The sequence below is a fragment of the Tupaia chinensis genome, unplaced genomic scaffold (assembly GCF_000334495.1).
Source record: "Tupaia chinensis unplaced genomic scaffold, TupChi_1.0 Scaffold149552_1, whole genome shotgun sequence".
Taxonomy (NCBI): domain Eukaryota; kingdom Metazoa; phylum Chordata; class Mammalia; order Scandentia; family Tupaiidae; genus Tupaia; species Tupaia belangeri.
The window spans coordinates 3,520,637-3,530,697 of NW_006209397.1; the positions used below are offsets into that span (position 1 = coordinate 3,520,637).

The 10,061-nt window shown below is 35.2% G+C and overlaps 1 pseudogene; it reads left to right on the top strand.

The window, feature by feature from the left end:
* The first annotated feature begins 425 nt into the window (after positions 1 to 425).
* Positions 426 to 3,780, top strand: LOC102482006 (centromere protein U pseudogene; annotated as a pseudogene).
* The last annotated feature ends 6,281 nt before the right edge of the window (positions 3,781 to 10,061 follow it).

Sequence of the window (10,061 nt, forward strand, 5' to 3'; positions counted from 1 at the left end):
ATTATATTTATTATTATTTTTAGTTTGCTATAGAACACATATATACATATATATTATATGAACATACACATATGTACATATATGTATTCATGTATATGAATACTATTTAGCCTTTATTTTAAAAATAATTATTTATCTATTTATTTAATTGTATTTATTATTTTTTTAAGTTTGCTACAGGGCGCATGCACTTACCAGAGAGTGACAGAGAGAGAGGAAGATAGAGATAGAAAGTGAGAAAGCAAACCACCAGGTTCAAGATTCAAATCATGGTCAGCAATGTGTGTGAGTCCAGAGCCTTACCTACTATGTCACCTGCTGGCCCCACTATTTTGTCTTTAAAAAGAAGGAAATAATGTCACTTGTGACAACATAAATAACCAAAGAGATGATAAGTGAAATAAACCTGGCACAGATACCACAAAATGTCACTTGTGGAAGTTAAAGCTAGTCAGAAGTACAAGCCTACTGATGTATTTGATTTTCCTAATAATTCTGATATCTCAAGCAATGGGCTGAATGAAAATGACAAACATGCAAAAATTTTAGAGATTGAAATATCGGAGGGCATAAAGTCAGTGAAAATAGTTAAGGATGTTGAAGACAGTGTGGAGCGGGGTGGGAGAAGGGAAGAGTATAGAGAAGGATAGTAAGAGAAGGAATAGAGAGGCATGACATTAGTGGACACAGAAATGGTTTATTACCTCTTGATGGTAACATGTATAGTATTCTCAACTGGGCTGGTCTGAGAAGTATTTCATGTTGAGTACATTCTTTTTATAAGCAAAGTGATATATAGTGATTGAATGTTTAAAAAATAATGAGAATAATAATAATAATCTTGAAAAAATGATGAAAAGCTATTTGATGATAATGATGATGTGGATGTAATATCTTGTCTTGACTGATATCCAAGGTATTCCTTCTGGAAAAACAAAAGAAATGTAATACACTGTAAAGATATATGTGATTCAATGAGATATAAACAAGATTATGATAATAATAAATAAAATTCAGGAAAAAAAAGATGCAGAACTTTATGAAACCTTTGATCCTCCTTTATATAGCACTGTTATATATGCTGATGAAGAACACTCCAAACACTGTGGATAAACTATGCCTTCAACTCCTCAATAAAAAGAAGCACCATGAAGTTTGAACACTTCTGAAAATGAAGCAAGTGGAAGCAAATCTTTAAAAAATCAGTGCAAAAATTAGGAAGAAAACAAGAACCCATTAATGATGAATCTCAAGTACCAAAGAAAATGAAATAAGAAGAAAAGAAATCAGCAGAAAAATGAACACAAAACAACATGAAACTATTCCAACTACAGGATCTTCAAAACGTTCAGAGAAATCAACTGAATTGGCCACTGCTAAAGAGACAAGACCCCTTAGGACCCAGTCCTATGTTGTCAAAGAGACCCTTGCAACAGAAAATCAACAGAAAATTAACAATAAAAGCTGTCTAATGGAAAAAACAAACAAAACGTGAAATCCTGCAAGAAAACTTTTCAAACCTAGAGAGGCACTCAAAGATCCAGTCCAAGAAATGCAAAGGACCCCAAATAGAATCAACCCAAGATCTTCTCCAAGATACATTATAGCCAGATTGACAAAAACCACAGACAAAGACAAGATACCAAGATTGGCAAGAGAAAAAACAGCAAGTTACCTACAAAGAATATCCCATCAGGATAACAGCAGACCTCTCATTGAAAACAATAAGAGCAAGGAAAGAATGGGAAAATATATTCAAGGTGTTAAGAGAAAAGCAATTTCAACCAAGAATACTATACCCAGCAACATTATTATTCATGCAGGAAGAAAAGACAAGAACGTTCTCAGATAAACAAAACCTGAAAGAATTTACATGCACCAGAGCAGATCTCCAAGAAGTTCTCACGGGAGTGTTATATCAGGAAAATTAAATACAGACACACAGAAATAAGAGTTCAAAAACTAAGAAAATGCCCAATTTAATCATAGGGACAAGTCTGGAGTTGAATATTATATCCCAGAATTTAATTGGGAAAATCAAACCACAACAGAAGATAAAGTACATGAGACTGAATTGGTGAAATAGAATTTTATGACTTTTGACTAAAACATTGCTGATCTTCTTGTAGGCTTTGTTTTCTGGTTGTAAGGATTTGTGTCCTGTCTTGAGTTATGGATAGGTTCATGTACCTACCATTTGAACAGAATCCTAACCTGTTTCCTGGCTTTAAGTTTTAAGCAAAGTTCCTTAGCATTTCTTTGATTTAAGTTAAAACTGCTTTTCTTTAAATTACCAAGTGATCTTGCTATTGAAAGTAGTTAGATTATTTAGTAAATTGTGTGATCAATACAACGCATGGGAAAAGGAATGGAAGACAACTATAGACTCCAGAGACAGTGTGAGAAGAAGGTGGGAAAGGACAGAGAGTCAGAAATAGGGGTAAATGTATATACACACATACACACAAACTAGAAATGGAAAATTATTGATAACATGCATGATTAAACCGCTATGCAGTATATTCTGGATGGGGAACCACATTTTGTATGCTGTGACGATGCTTAGGGGATGAATGTAAATTAATTAACTAAAAAAATAGTTCCAGGAGAAAAAAAACACGAAAACTATTTTCTTGAAATTAAAAAAAAATGTGTATGTGATGACTACAGTAAGTTATATAGCCCCAGCTAGGTGCTACTTTATAGTATGTTCATTCTTCTCACTGAAGTTTATGCCTAAAGTCAGACTTGTGTTCATGGATATGTATATATCAGCTGTGCTTGCTATTGAAAGTATTTAGATTAATTAAGATCTTTAGTGAATCAATAAAATTTTGGGGGGAAAGGCATAAAAAACAACCATAGATACCAGAGACAGTGTGGGAGGAGAGTGGGAGATGGCAAATGGTAAGAGATGGGGAATCAAGGATTGAAAAAAAGCAAAATATACAGGAAACAAGAAATGGAAAATTGTTGGCAATAACACGTATGTTGATGTGCTTGATTGAGCCAATATACAGTGTATTATGGATGGAAAATCTCATTTTGTATGCTGTAATGATGTATAGTGAATGAATATAAATAAATTAAAATATAAAAAAAAGATAAAGAGGAACTGTTTTCTCCCAGTAAAAAGATAAATAAATAAAATACAGAAAAGGGCATGATCACAGGGGGGGAAAAATAAAAGTGAAGCCATAGATCCAGATTTTTCTGACAGTATGCATATTTGGTGTCTAGAAGGAAAGAATCCCAGTGACATTACAGAGTTGGATATTGTTTTGTCTGCATTTGAGAAAATTTTCCTAGAATATATAAAAAAAACAGAATCAGAAATTTTTAAGAAAATCATCAGCAAGTTTCATTTTAATATTAAAGAAGAACTCATCAAATCAATTAAAGAAGTCCAGATGTTGAAAAATCTGAAAAAGAAGAATGCTAAGGTGATTTCAGATAGCAAAAAGAAAAGACAGCATTTGATTGAAGTCCGGGATAAACTGCTCTGAATAGAACCACAGCTGAAACAACTGTAAACAAAGTATGACGAACTCAAGGGCAGAAAATCATCCCTTAGGAATGTTACATATTTCTTACCTAGTTTAAAACAGTTTTATCAAGATTATTCAGATGTTCAAGAGAAATAACCAAACGTAAAGGAAACATATGATTCATCCAGCCTTCCAGCATTATTATTTAAAGCAAGAAAGAACTCTCTTAGGAGCCAAATACCATCTGCAAAATATCAATCATCAATTAGAGAAGCTTCTTTACCAAGAATGAGAAAGCCAGTCTACTAAAATGTGCCCGTGTAAGATGAGTTTCACACTACCTATGTTCTGAAACTGAACTTTTATAAATAAAAAATCTTTTTTTGAAAAGAAAACCTTAATAATAATATTAAAATATTTTAAAAGCAGGTATGACTACAAAAATGGATAGCAGAGTCAAATCAGTAATCAGAAGAATCTGACTTTCAGACATCAACAGTGAGTGCCCAAAATGGCAGCACTGATTTCCCAGGGTAATAAACCTCATAGGTAGTGATTACATTAGATTGCTTCAATCATGAACTGGTCATTGTTTTGTACTTACTGGTTATTAATTTACCTTCACTGTAAACAATGCTCCTGACAAAACTACTATCTCTGGACTTAACATGACATCATAGCATTCCATACAATACTGCTTCTAATTAGGGAATTCATTTCAGCAAATTAAGTGCAGGAGTGGATCTTGGGTGAATGAATTCACTAATCTTATGTTCCCCATTATCCCATTAAGTGTGGAATGGTGTTTAAGGTTCTCCAGAGAAAAAGAACCAATAGGATATATATAGATTAATGGATGGATGGATGAATGGATGGGTAAGAAAATATTTATTATGGGGAATGATTTTTGTCATTATAAAATCTGAGAGATCTCAATTTATGCTAACTAGAAAGCCAGAGAAGACAGTGACATGATCAATCCGAGTCCAACAGCCTGAGAACCACAGAATCAAGGGTATAATTTTCAATCCAAGGCTGTTAGTATGTAAGATCCAGAGTCTGAAGATCCAGGAACTTGGAGATTGGATGTCTGAGGACTGAGGAAGATGGATGTCCAAGCTCCAAAAAAGAGAGAAATTTGCCTTTCCTCTGTTTTATATTTTTGTCTTTAGCTCTCAACAGAATGGATGATGTCAGCCTACCTTGGTAAGGGCAGATAATTTCCCACTCAGTCTACTAATTTAAATGTCAATCACTTATGAAAACACTCCCATGGGCATACCCAGAAATAATGCTTTATCTGTTCTCTTGATATTTTTTAATCCAGTCAAGCTGACACCTAAAATGTATCTTCACAAATGACTTTTTGAAGATACAATTACAATGCAAGCTTGGTAGCAATATCATGTAGGTTTGGGGCCAGATTCTCCAAGATATTGTAACCTTTGAATCAGCACCCAATGTATAGTGCTGTTTCTCCATTTCCAGAGTGCAGAAATCAAAAGGTGAAAATGAGAATGACATCATTTACTATTTTTTTGGGGGGAAGGAAGATTTTTGCTATAGGGCACATGTATTTGCCAGAAAGAGAGATGGAAAGCGAGAAATCACCCCCTGGGGGCAATGACCACGCCACAATCCCTTCTCCTCCGTTCTCCTCTCGGGACCTTGGGCACACATGCATAAGTGCCCAACGTGAGTTTAAGCCACCGAGTCTGGGATCCAAACCATGGTCGACTAGATGGGAGTCCAGCGACATAGCCATTTCACCAACTGCTGGTCCCAGCACCATTTACTATTACCTGTAGTGATCCACCAGCAAATTTTTTAATTTCTTAAAATTTTTAGAGTTTCTTTTGAGAGAAAGAGCATGTAAGAGAGAGATGAGTGGGGGCACCCTCAACAGGGTTTATCATACCATGGTCCCCTTCTTCCAGCCCTCCAACTCGTCAGGATCTTGGGTTCATACACAATTGGCATGTTTCAGGTCAACTTGGAATTCAAACCTGTGGTAGGCTATGCAGCTTTCTGCACTGCAGATCAGTACGCTACTGCCTGCTTCACCAAAGCTAGGCCTGAAAATTTCAATTTTTAGTCCCATGACCTATACTTTGCTGACCTATAGGTCTTAGCTCCAAAGGAAAGAATGTTTCTACAAGAAGAAACAGCAATGATTCCATTAAGACTGCTACTCAGCCACTTTGAATTCTTCATGCCTCTGAATCAACAGGTAAAGGAGCTTGTTACAGTGCTGTCTGTGGTGACTGATCCTGAATATCAATGGGGAATTGGACTGCTACTCCTCAGTGGAGGTAAAGAAGATTGTTAACAAAATATAGGAGATTTCTTAAAGTGTCTCAGTAATATTGTGCTCTGTGATTAAGTAAATGGAAAACTACAAGGACCCAGTTGAGGCAAAATTATTAATAACCCACACCCTTGAGCAATAAAATTAGAGTCATCCTACCAGGTAAGGAAATATGACCACCTGAGGTGATAGTTGAGGGTCAAGGGAATATAAAGTTGGTAGTAGAAAAAAGTAGTTATAAATGCCAGCTACAATCATGTGTCCATTTACAGAATAGAGGATTGCAATTGTCATGAGTATTGCTTTTATGTTATAACTATATCACTGTGTATAAATATTGAGTCATCGGAAAAGTCATGACACATTTTTGCATAGAACAATATGTCATGGCATTCCCTATGACCTAAAAGATATTGAATACTAATTGTTTTCCACTTTTTATCCCCTTATGTTATTAAAATTTATTTTACATCATAGTATTTAAGTCCCAAGATATCAAGAAGAAGAATATTACCCAATAATTTGCATTCTCTTCTTGGTAAAGGCTAAATGTATTTAAATTGTACCTAGCATAATTGTGTCATATTAGTTGGAAGCATGAACCCCTTAGTGTTCCTTTGAATATTAAGTATGGTTTAAGGGGACATGTATAGTTACTAAGTTGACAAAGGGTTGATTTTGATACTTAATTTTATGTGACAACTTGGCAAGGCCACATTACCCAGATTGTTGGTCAAAACCAAATCTAAATGTTTCTGTGAACTTATGATTTTAGGTAATAAGAGCACAGAAGAGAGACAGATGCAGAGAGGCACCCTCAACAGGGTCTCATCCCACCACAGTTTCTTCTCCAACTCTCCAACTGGTCTGCATCTTGGGTGCAACATATAACATTTAAACCAGTAACAATTAATATTTAAATCAGTATTTTCAATAAAACAGGTCATCCTCCATAATGTGGGTGGGTCTCATCAAATGATAATATGAATCAAATCAAATAATACAAAAAGGGAACCAGCAGTTAGCGTAATGGCTATGTCGCTGGACTCCCACGTACTCGACAGAGGTTCGTGTCCCGGACCCGGTGGCTTAAAACTCATGCCAGGCGCATGTGTGTGCGTGCCCAATATCCCTAGAGGAGAATGGAGGAGAAGGGATTGCGGCGTGACCATCCCCCCTGGGGGGTGATTTCTCGCTTTCTGTCTCTCTGTCTCTCTCTGTCTGTCTGGCGAGCGCATGCACCCTATAGCAAAAACCTCTCACAAAAATTAATACACAAACACACACACACACACACACACACACACACACACCAATACAGTTTTCACAGGAAGAGGAAATTCTGCCTCCGGAATACCTTCATACTTGAACTGTAACATTAACTCTCTTCTTATAGAAAAATCTCTCTAAACAACAAACAAACAAAAATCCTCTATTTATGCATATTCTGAGTTGCTGGAAGATTAAACCTTCAACATACGAACGTCTGAGGGGACACAATTCAGCCTATAACAGCATAAAATAAATATATCATAGCCTTTTTTTTAAAAAAAAATAACATTACTGGGACCAGCAGTTAGCATAATGGCTATGTTGCTGGACTCCCATGTAGCCGACCGCGGTTCCAGTCCTGGACCTGGTGGCTTAAACTCACACTGGGCGCATGTGCGTGCATGCCCAAGATCTGGAGAGAACAGAGGAGAAGGGATTGCAGCATGGCCATTCCCCCTGGGGGGATGATTTCTTGCTTTCTGTCTCTCTGTCTCTCTCTGTCTGTCTGGCAAGCACACACGCCCTATAGCAAAAACCTCTCCAAAAAAATAAAAATAAATAACATTACTTATTGAAAGACATCTGGGTTGTTTCTAGTTTTAGGCTATTATGAATAAGACTGCTATAAACATTCATATATGGGATTTGTGTGAACATATGCCTGAGATTTCCTGGGATACATGTTTAGGACTTCATTGCTGGTTTATATGATAGTTGATGTTTACTTTTTAAAGGACCTGTCAAACTGTTTTCCAGAGTCATTATAACATTTTACATCGCTACTAGCAATGCATAATGATTCCTCCACTTTTACACATCCTTGCCAGTGTATAGTGTTGTTACTATTTTTTAGTTCATTCAAATAAGGGTGTGGTGGCATCTAAGAGTGGTTTTAATTTGAATTTCCAAACTGATTAATTTTGGTGAACAACATTCCATGTGCTAATAAGCCATTTGCATATCTATTTTGGTGAAATGTCTGTTCATGTCTTTTTCTTATGTTTTAATTGAATTGTTTGCTATTTTTGTTTGTTCTTCATTTCAAAAAAACAACGCTTGTTACAGGGCTCATGCACTCACTGGAAAGGGAAGAGAGTGAGTGAGAGAGAGCAAGAAAGAGCCTCCTAGGATGCCTTTCCTCCAGTTTCCTCTTAGGATTTTGAGCATGCATGCATACACGTCCAGTATATTTTTCAAACCACTGAGTCTGGGACTCAAATTGCAGAGTCAACCATGTGGAATCCAGCCAAATTAATCTCCATGCCACATGTCACTGGCTGGTCTTGGATCACTTGTTTTTCAATGATTGAGTTTTGTGTAATTAATTGTGTAATTAATGTAAAAATTAATATTATACATATATAAAAATCATATATATGTATGTGTGTAATGATAGTCCTACGTCAACTATGGGATTTAAAATATTTTCTTACATTCTAGTTTTCTCATCTTTTTAGCAGAGTTTTTCACAAAGAAAATATTTTATTTTTGTTTTTTGGCAGTTTGATTTTGTTATGGCTGGGTTTGAATCTCTGTGAGTTATTTCTATCTTGAGCTCACTGAGATACTTAAATGTGTAATTAATGTTTTAATAAAATTTGAGAGTTTTCATACATTATTTCTTCTTCCCTTTTCTCCCTTAAATTCTCATCCTGGAATTCCCATTTTATGTATGTTGGTATACTTGAGAGTGATACACACTTCACTGAGACTTCTTTCCCCAAAATATTATTTCTACTTTTCAGAGTGTATATACTCAAAAATTCCTGTCTTCAGTTTTGTTTACTTTTTTCTTCTCTCACCCAGACTCTACTGCTGACACTCTTCAGTGAATTTTTTAAATGTTGAACTATTTAACTTTTGAGGTTCAGAATTTGATTATTATATTATATTTTATATTATATTATTTATATCTCTCTAAAATATTCTATAGTTGGTAAAGCATCATTACCATGATGTCCTTTAAATTCTATATATGGCTACCTTTAGTTCTAGTTTAAGTAGATATACATGGCTAACATTAGTTTTATGTAGATAGATAGACATAGATAGATGATAGACACAGTTGTATGTGTTATCTCTGTTCATTTAGAGGTCTAATAATGACATACAATAATAATGAGAACACTTAGCATAGCATTCTAAGTACTCCTCCAACAAACAATGACTTTAGTAGAAATGGTTAATTCCAAGATTAATACAGAGAAAGTACATGATATACCTGGAATATCTTATGATATACACCCAAATTCCTAAGACAAGATAAGAAGAAGAGATTGTGGCATGATCAACCCCCGTGGGGAGCTCTCTCTCACTTTCCTTCTCTCTCTCTATCTGTCTGTCTCTCATGAGTGCACATGCCCCATAGCAAAATTTTATGAAGAGTGTCAGACATGAAAATAGGAAATCACAATTATTTCAGCCAACATCACAGTATTGATTTATACAGGCAATAATCACCTATGGATGTTAAATTGGCAAAATGTATTATAATAAAAGGGATATTTATATTTCTCAAGGTATCCTTTTAAAAGATATTTGTTAATTATGAGGGTAAAGAAGTAACTTTGATGTAAATAATACTGGAAGAAACTACTTTTATTAAATAAGTTAATATTTCCAATAATAACTTGTTTGGGCAGACTTTACAACTTATTTTGATACTGCAAAATACATCTGTATGTCTGCCAACAGTGTGTAACATCAATCTAATTATGAAAATGCCTCAAACAAAACTAAACTGAGGGATTTTTTTTTTTAATTTTTTGCTGGAGGGTATGTGTGAGAACCAGAGAGAGACAGAAAAAAAAAAAAAAAAAAAAAAAAAAAAAAAAAAAAACGAAGAAAAGTGAGAAAGCAGCCCCTGTCGGGGATGGCCACACCAGATTTCTTTCTCCACTTCTCACATCAGGATTTGATTTTGAGCATGCATGTGTATGTGCTGAGCATCTTTTTCAAGTCACTAGATCCTGGACTCAAACTGTACAGTCAGC